Raw genomic sequence first — 17,700 nt, forward strand, 5'->3', positions numbered from 1 at the left:
TGGGTTGTCATGATTTATATTCACATGAAATGACACAAAAATCAGTTTTACAAATTTTCTTAAATAATCACTTGTCAAGCACTATGAGTTTCTAGGATTGGATGAATATAGTCTTTTATATTTCCATAGAACATTGTATTGAACTCTGTATGTTCAAGGTTATTCACTATTAGCAAAACAGCATTTTCTCCCTCTTCCTGTCAGAGGGGGTGGGTAAAAGCAAATAAGAAATCTAAATAAACACATTAGGACTGTAAAAGGACTTCTAGTGAACTCCCAAATACTAAATTTAATTTTTATGTATGCTTTATCAATGAAAGAAAGGATATGATCAGAAGCCCTGAATTTTGTGGAATTTAAAGTTATCTTTTTAAACTAAGAATTAACTATTATAATTACATAAAGACATAAACATTCAAATAGTTCATAACTATTAGTTATAGAGAAAATTATTACACTTTTTAAAGCCATTGGGAATTATCCATTTATGAAAATTTATCAGATAATCTGAAAATTAAGAGTAGGTTGAATAGAATTGAACTGATTACTAGTTTTTATTAATAAAAAATGGCAAAGAAATTAAGTTTAGTTGTAGGGTTGAGTAGAGAAATTCTTGTGTAAATTCTGAATAAGAATTGATATTAAGTAATCCTTTTGAAAATAACTCATGATATGTCAGACCCTTTTTTAAAAAAAAGTTACTTATATTTAAAAAAAAAAAACAAAAACCACTTTACAGAAGTCTAACTTCATGTAGTTAAATTGACACTCTTACTTGCTAGTTCAGAGATTTTTTACGTAAGCGTACCCTGCGTAACTACCCTACACTCTACCCCAGGAGCTTTGTTGGTGTCTTTCCTGGTCAATACTGCCTTCACCCAACAGAAGAACCAGTCTTTGGCATCTTTTATCTTGGATTAGTTTTGCCTGTTACTGAACTTTATACAATTGGAATCATGTAGTATGAACTCTTTCATGTCTGATTTTTTTGATTAACATTATGTCTTTGAGTCATCCATGTGTGTATCATCTCCCTCTCCCCCCACCCAGTCGTATATATTCCATTGTATGATTATACCATCATTTATCCCTTCTACAGTAAATGGACATTGAATACCTTTCCAGTTTGGGGTTAAAATAAGGCTGCTATGACCTATTTTTTTATCTTTTGATAGAAATAAGCATTCATTTCTGATAAGTATATGCACAGGAATGGAACTGCTATGTGGTGGAGTATATATATGTCTAACTTCAGTAAATAGGTACTTGGAGCACTTTTAAGGATATTTAGGAAATGTCAATCAGTGTATCTTTTACTAATGATGGTTCTTATTGTGCAATGGACTTTTCTCCAACTTTACATAAACTCTAAAGTTGTTTTTTAGGAGTTATGAAATTTTCCCATCTGTTAAAATTAAGTTGTCTGTTTTCTGATTCCATTATGATATGTGTTTGGTTCATGAAACTTAGATCTACCCTAACTCTAGTTAAGGGAAATAGGACATAGAACCCTCCTATACATACTTATGACTAAGGAAATACTGAAAATGGATTTTGAAACAAATTAGACATATCATATAATGAAGACTTTTACTTTATTGTTGAATTTTTTGGATACCTCTTTGAATATCTAAAACCGTAGATGCATTTGAGTTTCTGATGGATGTTTCTTGCTACCTTTATCTGTGTTTGTATTACTCTGTTTGGTAATCTAAAGTGAAATTATTCATTCTAGAATGTAAGTACTTGAGAAATTTTGTATTAATCTTTTTCTCAGTCTTTATTATAGAGAAGAGCTGTTCAATAGAAATATAATGTGAGCTCAAATTTTTAGTTTTCTAGTAGGAATGTTTAAAAAAAGGAAAAAGAAACTAGTGAAGTTAGTACAATATTTTATTTATCCCAACATCTGAAAACTATTATTCCATTGCTTAATTAGTATAACATTATGAGATATTTTACATTCTTTTTTTTTCATACTAAGTTTTTGAAATTCAGGGTGTATTTTTACTTTACAGCCCATCGCAGTTCAGACTAGTCAGTTTTAAAGTACTCGGTAGCCACCTGTGTCTTGCAGACAGCATGGTTATAAAGTTACATCTCGGATTTTTTTAAAGATAGTGCTTTAGTCTAATTCATATGTAGTTAAAATTATCCTAAAAAATTCAATAGAAAGATGCCATGCAGATTCTTATATAGTATGTTTCATTAGGTCTCAAACAGCCTGTTTCCTTCAGTGTTGGAATAAATAACATTGTTTTTTTTGTTTTGCTTTTGGTTGAACATGAGATACAGCAGTTAGCCAGTGTTTACAGGACATTTGTATGAAAAATACATATCTTTAAACTGTAAAATCGCAATCTGTAACAACAGATCAACATCGTCCATCTTCCTCGAGGTTATATGCTAGATAGAATTTTAGTTTGTTTTTTCTTTTTTTTTTGAGCATGGCTGGTTTACTTTTAATATGATAAATTGACATATGATGTAACTCCATTATCTTCTGAGTAAAATAGGGCAGCTAAAGAAAGGTTGTATGTATACATATAGATGTACCTATGACTTTTCATTAATGAGGATATTTAAAGTTTACCTAGATTTTGAGAGTTAATGTTTCTTCATGTATATATTTGCCAGGTGAGATGTAGCAAGAGCTGTCAGTTGTCTCAGTGAACTTGGGTCAGATTTTGCTACCAGATTGGTTTGCTTTAAACTTTTTAGTGTTCAGAATTTGGAATGTGAATAAGGAACTACTAGTCTGTGAAAATGGTCATGTGTGGCGGGCTGTCATAAGCGGTAAAGCCCAGTAAGCAATACTGGCCATAATCACATGTGTTAGTGGTTATTTTGGGTTCCTGATATAAGGTAGTTTTTTTATAGCCATTCCCACCAACACGTTTTTTAATAGCACTCCCTCGTCCCTTTTAAATGAAGTCAACTATACTTTTTGACACCCAGTTATAATAGTACATGGTATTTTTTTAAAAAAGAAAATCAATCCTCTGCTTATAAAAGCCCTTCACTTCAGTTATAGTAAAACTAAAGTTCTTGCATTAGCTGATAAGGCCACGGCATCTTCTTGATGAGGCCTGTGCTGGTGACCACTCCACTCAAAGTGGGAGCTGCATCTCCACTCTCTTTTCATTTTCCACAGCACTTGTCACCTTTAAAATACTATGAATTTTTTAAATTAATTGTTTACTGATTGTTTTCCCCTTCTAGAATGAAAGTGCTCTGAGAGCAGGAATCTTTTTCTGTTGTGTTTGTCACTGATATATCTGAAAGAACCTAGAATAATTCTGGGCATCAATTGGTATGGCCACTATGGAAAACAGTATAAAGGTTCCTGAAAAATTTAAAAAACTACTATATGATCCAGAAATCCTACTTCTAGATATATATCCAGAGAAAGTGAAATCAGGATCTTGAAGAGATATTTGCATTCTTATTTCTTTGCAGCATTATTTACAATAGCCAAGACATGGAAGCAGCCCACATGTCCATTCACATATAAGTGGATAAAGAAAATGTATCTACATAAAGTGGAATATTATTCAACCTTAAAAAAAAAGAAAATCTGTCATTTGTGACAACATGGGTGAACGTAGAGGACATTATCCTAAGAGAAATAAGCCAGATACAAAAGAATAAATACTACATGACCCCACTTATATGAAGAATCTAAAAGAATCACACTCATAGAAGTAGAGAGTAGAATGGTGGTTACCAGGAAGTGTGGGAGGGGGAAACAGAGAGCTGTTGGTCAAAAGGTACAAACTTTCAATTACTCACATCCTAGAGATCTACTGTACAGAATATTACCTATAGTTAGCAATAGTGTATTTTATACTTAAAAATTTGCTAAGAGTAATGTTAAGTGTTCCTATCACAGAAAAAGAGGGCGGGAGGAAACTTTTGAAGGTGATGTATGTGTTTATGGTATTGATAATGGTGATGATTTCACAAATGTATACTTAACTCTAAACCCATCCGTTGTATACCTTAAATATGTACAGCTTTTTGTATCTACATCATATCCCAATAAAGTGGTTTAAGAGAACACTGGACATCTAGAAGTAGCTCATAAGTATTTATTGACTAAATATTTATTGAATATATGAAGAAGATACACTATTTTTCACTCCTGAAAATTTGCCTTTATGGACTTTCTGGGGCAGGGAATATTTAAAGGAAGAGAAAACAAAAGTCTTCAATTATATTTGTAATAATACATTTTGATAATTTGAATTAGTTGAAAGTAGTTTATTCATCAAACTGATATGTATATCCCTATTAAAAGTAATATGTAAATATGAGGTTTTCCACAAATAGAGTGTAATATTATGGTCAGGTAATTTATCTTTGGAGTATACATACGTGCATTTTTCCGTTTCGTCATAAAATATTGGTAATCAGTTTGAGAAATATGTTTATAAGAGATAGCCTGTGTTTCTGTAAAACATAGAGACATTCATTGTATTTTGGTATCTTAAAATTATATGAATCAGGCAGACCTTGTGGTTTTTAAGAAGTGGTTTCTATATAGTAAAGTATAGGTTATCGTTCCGTTTTATACAGATATTTTCTAATTGTAGTTTTTGAAATTTTCAGTTTGGGGTCATCTACAATAAATGTTTTTAAAATAGCATAAAAATGTAATCAAAGACTTGCAGTATTAAGAAATGGTATTTGCTACTCTAGAATACATTCAAAGCAGATGTTATAAATGTTTATTCCATTACAGGATAGGTAACTTGATGAGATGACTTACGCAAAGTCTTTCCTGCAAGTCTATTTGCAAGGTTTTGGTTTTATATTATGCCTTTATATATTCAGCACATGATAGCAGGCGACCATGTATATGACTATTTCTATAATCATTTTTATTAGAACAGGAAGAATTATGAGATTGATTTCTTTCTTTTTCCACTTCCATCTTCTAAATTCAAGCTTTAGTACTTCATACTTGTTAGACAGTTAGTATAGTAGCTTTCTAACTGGTCTTTTACCTTTTAGTTTTTATTATCCAATATGTTCTACACACTACAGCACAATAAAACTTTCTGAAGAAATAATCATTACCCTGAACACAAAGACCTTTGCCCACAAGATAAAGGCCAAGTCCTGTTTCTACCCAGCTCCTGCATCATATTCCATTTGCCTAATCCTTGAGCATGTTAATTGCACACTTCTTAAACTGCCACAGTTTTTGCCATCTTCATCTCAGATGTGTTGTGATCTTCTTCTGTCTCTAGTTCTCTTTTACCAAAACACTACCCATCCTGTGATTTGTATGATCACCCTAAAGAAAGGAACACATGCCCTCTTGCACTCTCTCAGTAGTTGATGAGTACCATTCACATGACATTATTTTATTGGTCTTTTCAGCAAGATTGTAAACTTCTGAAGGGAAGGGACCATATCTTTTATAAAATTGTGATTTACAAAGCACACTTGATGCCTCCCATATACAGGGTGATACAGGGTGATAAATTGAAGTGTTGATGAAAAAAACAACTCCAGGGTGTACCCTGGAGCTTTAGAGACAAACAAAGGATTTAAAAATTCATCCTGTATTCATTGTATATTATGCAAGTTATTTAAACTTATTGTGCAGTAGTTTTTGGAGTTTGTGTGAAGATGAAATGATAGCGTGTATATCAGAAATTTGTAGGTTCCAGAGTTTGATACAAGTGTTCGTGATAATACCCAAACTGTATTTTGTTGTGTATATAAATTTCTTTGGCTTAACTTAATGTGAAATATACAGAATGTTGTTTTAATGTTCCTTACCTGAATGATGGCAAGATTGATTTAATGTTAGCTGAATGTGTATTCTAATAAATCTCTTTACTGTTCATCTGAAACAAGAACAAAAATCCAGATGCCTTTGGTGAAAGTAATGAGTTACCTTTTTGGACTGCAACAGTTTCAAAGATGAATGAATTTAAAAGTTTTGTTAACTTTCCAAAATTGATCCTTAATTTCTCATACTGAATTACATTGGGGTTAAATACATTTTTTGAAGGGCATCTTTTCAAAGATTTCCATAAATTTCTTAAAGGTGACCCCATCCCTGTCAGTTCTATTTCCTAGGAGTATTTAAAACTAAATAGCTTACCTGGCTAGTGCAGGTTTTAAACAGGACTGAATTTGCGAAAAGCTTTTTATTTGATTGGGGATAAGTTCTGGTGCTAAGAACAGTATTTTGGAATAGAAGAAGTTTCTGTCTTTCAGAGATTTTTTTCCCCTCAAAAACAAAATCTGAATGTCATGCATACCTGGATGATAGCTGTAAGTTAGCTTAAAGGAAGAGGTAGGTTGAGGTTCAGGGGGAGATGAGTTTCATAAGACCAGCATCTTAAACCAGGAATGCTGTCATCACACATAAAATAGGCCCTGAAGATGTGGGCCTGTTAATGGTCCTCCGTATGATATTGGTGACACAAAGTGGTAACAGAAACTGAATTTGTAAGGAGGAGGAGGCAATGATTGTGGTGGCTTCTGAGTCTTCCTTACTCGTAACAAAATATGATGTGCAGTTTGGATAACATTCTTTGGATCACTAAAGAGGCTTGGGAAGTTAACCTTATAGGCCGCCCGGATGCTTTTAGGCAGTCAGTATAGAGAACCGTTACTTTATTACCTAGGGTATAAAGTTTAGAAAATATTAAGCCTTTTTTGTTTTTTTTTTTTTAAGGCTTGCTTTTACTTTATATTACAGACAAAAATTCTGAAAGAAAGTCTGTGTTTATTCTAATAGAAATAGATATAACCTGACAGTGAAAATTATTAAAGTTACACTGATGAGTGTATTAAAAATATGTGCATGGAGGTTTTGTATTAATACTGAGTTCATGCTAAGCTGCCATTTTCACGGTAATTTCAGGAAATAAGAAATGGGTAACATTTTCATTTTATTTAAGTACTCCCATGAGTTTCTATTAAGGGTGAAAACGTCATGACAGTATTTGTTACAAAGTCACATCCAATTTAAACCTAGTCTGGTGACCACAGAATACTATTATTTTAGCTTAAATCTTCTACAAAATAATGTAACGTCTTTTCCTCTTGGTTACTTTAATGTAAAATGAAGATAATCATTTTTTTTTTTTCCACCAAAATTGTCTGAAATAAATCTATGTGAACTATTTAAGACATTCAAGTTTCAGCATTTAGATTTTTATTCTGATAGGCTTATCACATGATCACTAGTCACTAGCTTATAAGCTTATATTTTAAAAGAAAACATTTATTAGGGATAGGATTCCCATTTTCTCCTGGGAGAAGGCAGAAGTAGTTGTTTTCTTTCTTTGTTTTATTAAAAACAATAATTAACCCAAGGGATATATTTCTCTCTTACCTCTTACGCAGACACTTAAAGAGTTGCCACCATCATGGCCACAGTTCAATATGTGATGAGGAAAATGCTGGTCTTAGAATCGTAAGATTTATATTTGAGCCATAGCTCTCCATGGGGACTGCTTGCAAATTGCTTAACCTGAGCCTCAGTTTCCTGATCTGAAAAAGGAGGATACAACCTACATCACAGGAATAGTCCACACAGCAAATGAGGAAATAAAGTTCGTTGTCACCAATGTAACGTTCTAGAAAGATAACATGTTATTGACAATGTTGTTAATTCTATATTTTTCAAAAGAAATAAGTTTTTGGATGACCACTGTTTACTCAGTAGCACACCCTTCTAAATTAGGATCTTTTCTTACACACATTTTGCATTTTTCTTTCTTTGTTTCTCCCCCACTTTAAGAGTTTTCATAAACTCTGGTCTATACTTTTGAACGCCTTTCAAATTTGAACCAGTTAACATCTGCCACCTACTGACCCAGTTCTCTCCACTTCCTCTAATCCTGCCCTCCACATACACAGTTGCTTGTTTTTGCTGGGTGATTAAACTGGCCATCATTTGATTTTCAAAGATCTAGATTAATACAGGGTTAGAAACAGCAGCTTCTGAATGCATCTGAACTATATTTTTAGCAAGGTGCGTAACAGCCAGTAATAACTTCCCCCCCTCCAGAGAACAGTTAGTAAAACCCCACATGGACTTGCTTTTTCTTTCATTGTATAGCATTTATAGGTTTTAAAAGTGATTTCTGCTCACATATCCAGATTAAAAACATTTTTTCAGTACGTATGAGTTTGTGAAATAACTCACCCCACATGTAAGTACTTCAAAATGCATGCCCTTAACTACTATTTGAATTTTTATAGGTTTGTACTTTTGCTGACTGCAAGAAGATAAAAGACCTAGCGCCAGTTCTTACTGGGTCAAGATTTATTTTAAAGTATCAACATTTCCTCAGCTTTTTGATACTTAAAAAGTCATACAGATTTTCCTGCAAAGAGGTTTAACAGGCTTTATTCCAGGAAGGAAAATTCAGGATGCTTATGCTGTGGTAGTAACAAAAACAGTGTACAGTTGACCCTTGAACAAGACAGGAGTTGGGTCACCAGCCCCCCACCCTGTGCATTTGAAAATTTGCATATTACTTTTGACTCCCCCCAAACTTAACTACTAATAGCCTACAGTTGACCATAAGCCTTACCGATAAAATAGTCAGTTAACACGTATTTTGTAGTTAAATGCATTATGTACTGTACTCTTACAATAAAGTAAGCTAGGGAAAAGAAAATGTTATTAACATAAGGAAGAGAAGATGCATAGTACTGTGCTGTATTCATCCATATGCTAAGTTTACATCATCTGTTAAGATGAATTGTCTGTCAGTACCTACGTCAGTATTGTCTTATATGATGTAAAACGTTGTAGATGTTGTATGCTTTATTAACATTAGACATCAAACATGAAAAGATCATGTGAAAATTGCATATTTATTTGCAGACATAACAATACATACGTTGATAATGAAGAAGAACAGTGTGGTCGCTTTATGGTAGCCTAGTGTAATCAATACAGTTGTTTCACGGCAGCCCAGCCTATACACTAATGAATGAATCCTTATAAAATTTTTATGGCATACCGTATTACACTCATGTTCGGGGAGCATACTGTACAGTAATGTAATTCTTTGAAGGCAAAGTTATAAAACAGAAAATTAACACATTATTAATTTTATGTTAAATATCACTCACCTTGTGCCTCTGTAAGGATAGACTAGTATCTACATACATTTTATACATTCATGACATACCTTTTTCTTAATTTTTTGATATTTCTAGTCTAGGTGGTTTGTCTGAAACTGTTTCAAATTGTCACAAATCTCAAAAAAATGTCCAATATATTTATTGAAAAAAATCCACATGTAAGTGGACCCATGTAGTTCCAAACAAGGGTCAACCGTTTTTGGTGAATTTGTTAATAGAAATTGCCAGAAACTAGTCTACCCTAGAAATGTATTTTTATTTAAAGAGGCTAGTGGGGGCAGTAAGGACTCGTATATATATTTGTGTCTTCAGCGTAGCTCTAGGTGCAGAAAATTTGACTGTGATCTAAAACTAGACTATTAGTTTTTCGTGAAATGATCAGGAGACAAGTTGACCAAGGCAACTGGTTTGCCATGGTAGAGCCTTTATTGGGCAGTGGTCTGTGGAATGCATTGTAGAGGCACACTGACCTGAATCGGAATCATGGTGTACTCCTCACCTGCTGTGTGGCTTTGGGCAGCCCGCTCCACTGCTCTAAGCCTTAGTTTCTTCATCCGTAAAGTCACATAATATCTATCTTATAGGTAACGATTAAAGGAGATAATACATGACTTAACACTGTTGTCAATAACTGGTGTTATTTGCCATCTAGTTAATAAAAGTTAATCATAATAGCTGGGAATTAACCCTCCAAATAGTTGTTTTAAAAACTTGCATTCCATGTTGAGAGTCATTAAAATATAGAAATATATTTGTGGCTTTTAAAAAGTCTTTAGAAAACCATATTCAAGTCAAAGCAGTATTTACAGGTAAGTGGATTGAATTTGACAAGGATTGAGACACTGTGGTGTGTGTGATGGTTTTGAACAAATGTGAATCCTAACTCTGCCACGTACTTAGTGACTGTTGGCTTTGGGCTAGTAATCTTGCCTCCTAAGGCTCAGCATTCCCATCTGGAAAATGGGGATAATTTTATAGGGTTGTTTTGAAAATTAAAGGAATTAAACCGTAGAAAGCACAATGCAGTCCCTGGCACATGGTCTGTAGTAATTTTTAGCTGTTCTTTTTAGTCCACAGATAGATAACTTTTGGACACGGCCTTGAGTACTTGTGGGAAATATAGTTCCTAATTTTTTTTGATTGAATGGTTAATGTTGGAATTTTGGGAGTAAATGGTTTTTTATTTGTATAACATTTAGTTGACTTACATTAAAATAAAATACTACAATGCTCTGAATCTCTTGTAGTTAAAAATGGCACCTAGTTTATGTTTTGTAAAAATAGATGTTTACACTGCATCTGCTACGGTCTGAATGTGTGTCTCCTGCAAAATTCATATGTTAGAATACTAACAGCGCTCCCACCCACTCACCCAAGGTGATGGTTTTAGGAGGCGGGGCCTTTGGGAGGTGATTAGGTCATGAAGGAAGAGCCCTCATGAACGGGATTAATGCTTATAAAATGGCTCAAGAGAAATCCCTTTCCCCTTCTACCGTGTGAGGTACAGTGAGAAGATGGCTGTCTGTGAACCAGGAAACAGGCTCTCCCCAGGCAATCCGCCCTCACCTTGCTCTTGGACTTCCCAGCCTCCAAAACTGTAATAAATTTGTTGTTTTATAATAGAATACCAGCCCATGGTATTCTATTATAGCACCCTGAATGGCCTACGACAGCATCCATTTTTGTGGTCACTCCACGGCTTTGTGCTTTTAATCCAGTCTTTATTCGTGCATCTGCTTTCCTTCCTGTTTCATTTCCTGTATGTGGAGTGACCCAAAGAAAAAACGAGGTAGAGCAGGAAGAGGCAAAGATTGTACCAGAGGTCAGTAATAGTCAACCCTAGGATGATCAGATGTACTTTCTGCATTAAAGCCCTCAGTTAAGTTGATTCGTGGCTACTTTTTGAAGTTTCACCAACACAATAATTTGTATTGCTTTTGTTTACTGTTGTAAAATGTGATGAGAAGATTTTAAAGGAAATCTCTGCTTTTCTCAACAGCTTTCAATAATTTTATTTAGAGCTGTAATTCATCCAATAATTTTTCAAAATGACAGCTAATAAAAGATTGCTAATTATATAATTACCATATATTATAGGTATAATATTTAGGATAGAGTTAAGTGTATTCTATATAAAGTTAATTTTTTATATCCTCTATTTTGGGCCCAGTATGTCTAGAGTAAGTTATTCAATGGTATAGGGATTTTACCTTATAGGAATTTTCAGTTGATAAGACTTTTATGAGGAGGCATAAAAGGTTTGGTAGGTTGTTATACTGAGAACATGAAGAGTTATTAGTTTTGAATAGCTGTAGTTTGGGCTTTGTTAACGACTAATGGGTTGGCTTTGAGTCAAAAAGCAAAACCTGATGACTCTAAGCCCTTTGACTCAAACTGTAACTGACTGTCAACCCACCTTCTTTTCCAATCAGGGATGAAGGGGTGCATCTCAAATGAATGAAGGTGTCCACAGCTGCCTTCCAGTGTGTGTTCACACACAAAGGAAGCATAATTATTTTATTTAATTCATCATCTGATTTTATTTGGCCTTGGGAACGCCTCACCTCCCTTCTTACCACCTAATTTTCTCTCTCTCCTTCCCTTTCTTCCTTTCTTTGGGTGAGCACTAATAGTTTTGCAGAATCTGGCTAGGCATATAGTGGTTTAGAATATAATTTTATTATTTGAAGTATTTTAAAGCTCTGTATTCGGAATGCCTTTGCTTTGGTTATATGTTTACTTTCAGTTCTTAGTTAAGAACAAACACACTGTTTATACAGTCATTCCTATGATGAAATATGATTCACATTGAGAGATCTTGTTTATTGTCATATGACATGTTCTCTAGGCATGCAGCATAGAAAAGGGAGAAAACATCCCACATCCATCTTCACTGTAGCTCGACTTAACACATTTCGGGAAACTGAATATTTGAAAGATGTTTCTGTGTTGATTAAGGTACAAGTAATAGAAGACCTTACTAAAATAGCTTAAACAGTAAGGAGTATATTATGTCTCACTCAACAGGAAGTTTAGATTACTGGTCGTTAATTAATTGTCATAATAACGTTATTAAGGACCCACGAGGTATTTTCCATATTTCTTCTCTGCCATCTTGAGTGTTTTGACAATGTCACTCTTCATGGTTGCAAGATAGCTATTTTTCCATGCCACTTTTTTTTTGAAGTGGGGAGAAACATTTTCTAGTAAACTTCCTTGGCCATAATTGTATCATAGGCCTGTGCCTAAACCCCTTTTTGGCAGAGGAAACATTACTTGCCTTAAGCAGCTTGACCTAATCAATATTCACCTTCTAAGGGTAAGAGGGTGAGTGTTCTGCCAGCCAGTAAGAAAGGGGGAGGCTCTGAGGATAGAGCAGTGAACAGAAGGGGAAAAAACTGCTGCCCCCTTGGAGCTTACATTTTATTGGTGAGATAGACAAAAATATAAAGCAATTCAATTTCATGACCTCTTATTAACAAGTGCTAACTTAAAATTAGAGAAGGGAACATGGAAGGTCTGGGATGGGGTGTGCGTGCAATTTCAGATTATGTCCAGGGAAGTCTCACCCAGAAGATGCCTTGAGTAAAGGTTGAGTTGGCGTGGGAGCTGATGATGCAGCTCTCTGGGGAGAAGAGTGTTCTAGTTAAGCGCCCTGTGGCTGGAGTGGGGTGAATAAGGAAGGATCACAGGAAGTGAGGTCAGAGGGGGAAGCCACTAGACAGTTTTGAGCAGAGGAGTGACCCAGTGTAACATTCTTACATAATCACTTTGGCCGTTGTGTTAAATGGACCGAAGGGGTGTTAAAAACAGAAGCAAGGAAACCAGTTAGGAAGCTTTTGTAATAATCGAGGAGAAATGGTGGTGACTAGGATGGGAGCAGTAAGAAATAGTTGGATTCTAAATATTTCTAATGGAAAGCCCACAGAATGTGCTGAGGAATTGGATGTGAGGTGTGAGAAGAGGAGAGGCCTCTAGGATGGCAGCCAGGGTTTGAGGCCTGAACAGTTAGAAGAATGGAGTTGATATTATCTGAGATTAGGAAGAACAAGAACTCAGTTATTGACATATTAAATTTGAGATGTCCAATAAACAATTACACATATATATATATTTCTTGAAGACAGATCAATATATATTTTTTAAAAGGATGACTTTGGCCATTAATAACAGGAAAAGGCTTCAAAAATGTATATATATTCAAACAACAGCAATAAGGAGAGAATACAAAAGGGGGAAATAAAAGTGTTATGCGGGGGCAGGACTATTTTACGTTCCATTGAACAAATACAGGGAAACACTGGAACTAATTTTAAAATAGAGTATTCAAAGAAACATTTATACACTGAGCATTTATTTAGTGCCTACTATATTTTAGTTTCAAAAATTGCCTATTAAATATATTTATTCCTTGAGTCAGTACCTCAGCTTTGAAGCCCCAAATCATGTTAAAAATACACATTAAAAAAAGAAATACACCACAAGGACCAATGATACGGATTTAGAGTATGCCTGTTTACTCTGAACATGATGCAATAAGCGATCCTTCTAAAGACGTTCTGCTGTTAACTGTCCAGGTTATCCTCCCACACCCCAACTTCCTCAGTATTGTGCAGCCTATAGCTAATGCACAGGCATACTATTCAGTAGTGATCCAAGTCAGGAGAAAGATCAGTACAGTATACCTTAGGCGAGTTTATCCATATGAACGGCTTTTCTTTTGAAGAGGAATTAGTCCAAGATGTCTTTTAACCAGATTATTGCACTTACTTACATTTAACAAGGATGCCGCACATAGCTACGGTTTTCAATCTGCGTGCATCACATAAAATGCTGAGAAGCACCTTGTAAAGTACCTTTCATATTATAGGTGCTCAAGAGATATTTAGGTAGAAAATTTGATTTAGAGCATTATCATTTCTAATTTATTTAAAAACTTAAAAAAAATATGGGACATGAAGTAATAGGCATCGCTTGATAAAATGTGCCCTATCCATAATGTGAGGTTGTTGAGAAAACGAATTATAATTGTTTTGTCAGATAAAGGTACTGTGTAATAAATACACGAAATTATTTATTGAGCAAAGAAATACTGCTCTTTAAAATGGATTAGGCTTTTCTCATCACACCTTTGGCCAGTCATGGTGAATATATGACCTTTGGCCTATATGACCAGTGAGGGAAAATGTGTATATTTAGAGGGGAAATCTATTTGTTCAGAACATGAAGTGTACTGAATTACTTCAGTTTACCTATTTCTCGTGTTAAGTAATTTTTGCAAAATGACCATCTCTCATGAGAGAGTTCTGCAAATTTACAGTAATGAAGCAAGCACTTATGTTAGTTTCATTTGCGACCAAATTGATGGTAGATATGAATTAGACTCATTCTTTGATTGACCAAGCTATAAGTTTGTAATCTACAAATTTGCTTTCAAGTTCTTTAGAGTGTATTTCTTTATATTCTCCTTTGCTTTTGTTTTTTTAAAAAAAAGGAGAGTTTGCAAAATCTGTTGCCCAGCAGTTAGCATTTGTTCATGTGTGCAAATGATTAAGATGCTTACCTAAACAAGGTTCTTGTCAAAGTAAAACTTATAGCAGCTTACTTTTTTATTATGTAAACATGAATGATATAAACAAGGAATATATCTAAATTATGAAGCACCATATCAAAGTGATCTCCCGAGAACCCACCAACCAGCATGGGATCAGGACTTTACTAACAACAGTTGCATCTGTCAGCATGTGCCTCTCCTTGCCTATACCTTTACCCTTACTGCCCTCCCTGACCCCCAGCTACTCTTCAATTTTGTGTTAATCATTTACTTTATTTTTATTTAACACATGGTTTCTTAAATAATATGCTGTTTAAGTTTACTTTTTTTTAAGTTTTGTAAAATTGGTAGCATACTGTGTGTAGTCTTCTGAGACTTTTTTTTTCCATTCATTGTGTTTCTTGGACATTTATTTATATTGTTGAATGTAATTGTAGTTCATTTATTTCACTGCTGAGTAATATTCCATTGTATGAATTTATTTTCTGTCCTGTTGGTGGACATCTGGGTTATTGTTGTTGGGTTTTTGTTTGCTCGTTTTATTCATTTTTGATATATCTATTTTGCTGTATCTATACATTGATACAGATGTGTCTGTGTATCAGCAATCATTTGTATGTGTACTGGTGTACATGTGCAAGACTTGAGGAGAAATACCTAAGAGTAGAAGCATAGAGAATGTTCAACTGTATGAAATAATGCCAAATTGTTTTCTGAAGTCTTTGGAAGTCTTTTACCTTCCACTAGCAGTGTATCAGTACCCCCTGTTGAGCCAAATCATTGCCCAAACTCAGAATTGTCAGGCTTCTTAACTTCTCCTTATTTAGTGGCTGCAAAATAGCATCTTATTATGGTCTTAATTTGCTTTTCTGTGATTGCTGATGAGGTTGAACATCTTTTCATGTGATACTCAACATTGGTATTTTTCTTACACGAAATGCTTGTTCATGTCTTTTGTCCATTATGTACTTAAGATCGTACATTAAATGCAGTTATTTTTTTAAATTTAAATTTTTAAAATAACACACAGAGAAGTTGCAAGTACAGTAAAGATACATTTTTTTTCCCTGAAGATTTGATTTGATGCTCCATCGCCCCTAGATAAATGAGTGTGTATTTCCTACAAACAAGAACGTTATCCTAAAAACCACAATAAAAACCGTTAAAATCAAGAAATTAACACTGATGCATTGCTACCATCTAATCCTCAGGTCTCATTCACTTTTCAAAAGTCGTCCCAATAATGTCCTTTATAGTAAAAGGTTCCAATTTAGAATCACGCCTTGCATTTTACTTGTCACATCTCTTTAGTCTTTTTTTCCAATCTGAAACCATTCTTCAGCCTTTGTTTGACTTTCAAGACCTTGGCACTTTTGAAGACTATGTAGGCCAGTTATTTCATAGAATGTCTCTTCCTTTAGGTTTGTCTGCTGTTACCTTAGGAGTAGATGTAGGTTATGAATATTTGGCAGGAATATCACAGATGTTACTCTGTCTTCTCATCTTGTAAGGTGGCACCTGGTTTCATTTTGACCTATTACTGTTGAAGTTCACTTGGATTACTTGATTCAGAGGATGTTGGCCAGGTTTCTCTACTGTGAAATTACTCATTTTTCCTCTGTAATTAGTAATTATTTTGTGTGAAGGTGCTTTGGAACTGTAAATATCCCCGTCCTGGTCAAACTCTCATTTAATTAATTAATTTATTTGTATCACTGTGAGCACATGATTCTGTGTTTTATTCAATGAGCTATAATGCATTACTGTTGTTATTTATTTTGATGCTCATCTTACCCTGAGTTAGCCGGTGGGATCCCCTTCAAGTTGGCTTCTGTGTCCTTTTGACATGTCATTCCTCGACCATACTGCTACCTCCAATTTCATTCCCATATTATAGAGTTAAACCACATTTTTTCCCTTTTTTGTACCTCCTCTCTAACAGTGGGAAACTTGCCTATTGTTATCCTAAATTTACTTACTTATTTGCTCAGTCTCCCTCCACCACCCCACAATTCTATTTGAGCTTCAAAGCCACTTATGTGGAAGCCCTCCTCACCCCACTTGGATTCCTACATTGCACAACACGGTGCATCGTGCGTCTCTTTATGGGCACCCTGATCAGGCGTTGACACCCACCATTGGACCACTGCCATGCAGGGTTCTGCTCACCCTAAACCACCCTTCCAGAGCTTGGGTGTGGGCTCCCACGCCACATTGTCCCCTCCCTCCACCACGGACACTTGCCTCATCCTGCTTGGGCTCTGACTCCCCTTATTAGGGTTGCCCCTTTGCATTTTTAATTAAAATGTTATACCACACACACACACACACACACACACACGTACACACGCACACACATACATTCTGGATACCAAAATCTTTTTTGGCAACGTGCTTTGTGGTATTGTAGTTCATCTTTTTCTTTGTTGTATTTGTTGATGAATGGAAGCTTTTAAGTACGATGCAGTTGAAGTTATTAATCATATGCTTTATAGTTAACCCTTTCTATGTCCTGAGAAAACCTTCGCTACTCTGAGTTCATAAAGGTATCTCTTATATTTTGTTTTAAAAATGTTAGAGACTTGATTTCTCTCCTTAAAACTTGAATTCCTCTGGAATTTATTTTTTATATATTATATAGTAGAGATCCAATTTCTTTTTCTCCCCCCAATGGATAACCAGTTGTTTCACCACTATTGAATAATTCCTCCTTACTTCAGTGATCTGCAATGCAACATTTATTAAATATCATTTTCCTTATGTGTGAAGGTCTGTTTCTTCTCCAGTAGTCAGTTTGTCTCTTTTCCAGGAGCACACTAACTTAATGGGGTAAAGCTTTAAAATAAGTCTCCATATAGGTAGAGCACATTCTGTACAGTATGCTTTTTCTTGCTGGATGGCTTGTCTCTTACGAGCTTTTGCTGTCCCGTTGTAAATTTTAGAATCATAAAACCTTTGGATTTCGATTGGCATTGCGTTCAATGTATTGGTTCAGTTTGAGGAGAATTACCACGTTA

General features: G+C 34.8%; 1 protein-coding gene across 2 annotated transcripts in view; it reads left to right on the forward strand.

Annotated features, from left to right (window-relative positions):
- NRIP1 (nuclear receptor interacting protein 1) overlaps positions 1-17,700 on the forward strand; it is a 94,415-nt gene that overhangs the window by 19,444 nt on the left and 57,271 nt on the right. The window lies entirely within an intron of this gene.

The sequence above is a fragment of the Monodon monoceros genome, unplaced genomic scaffold (assembly GCF_005190385.1).
Source record: "Monodon monoceros isolate NGI ecotype Baffin Bay Population unplaced genomic scaffold, NGI_Narwhal_1 Super_Scaffold_11, whole genome shotgun sequence".
In the NCBI taxonomy this organism is placed as follows: domain Eukaryota; kingdom Metazoa; phylum Chordata; class Mammalia; order Artiodactyla; family Monodontidae; genus Monodon; species Monodon monoceros.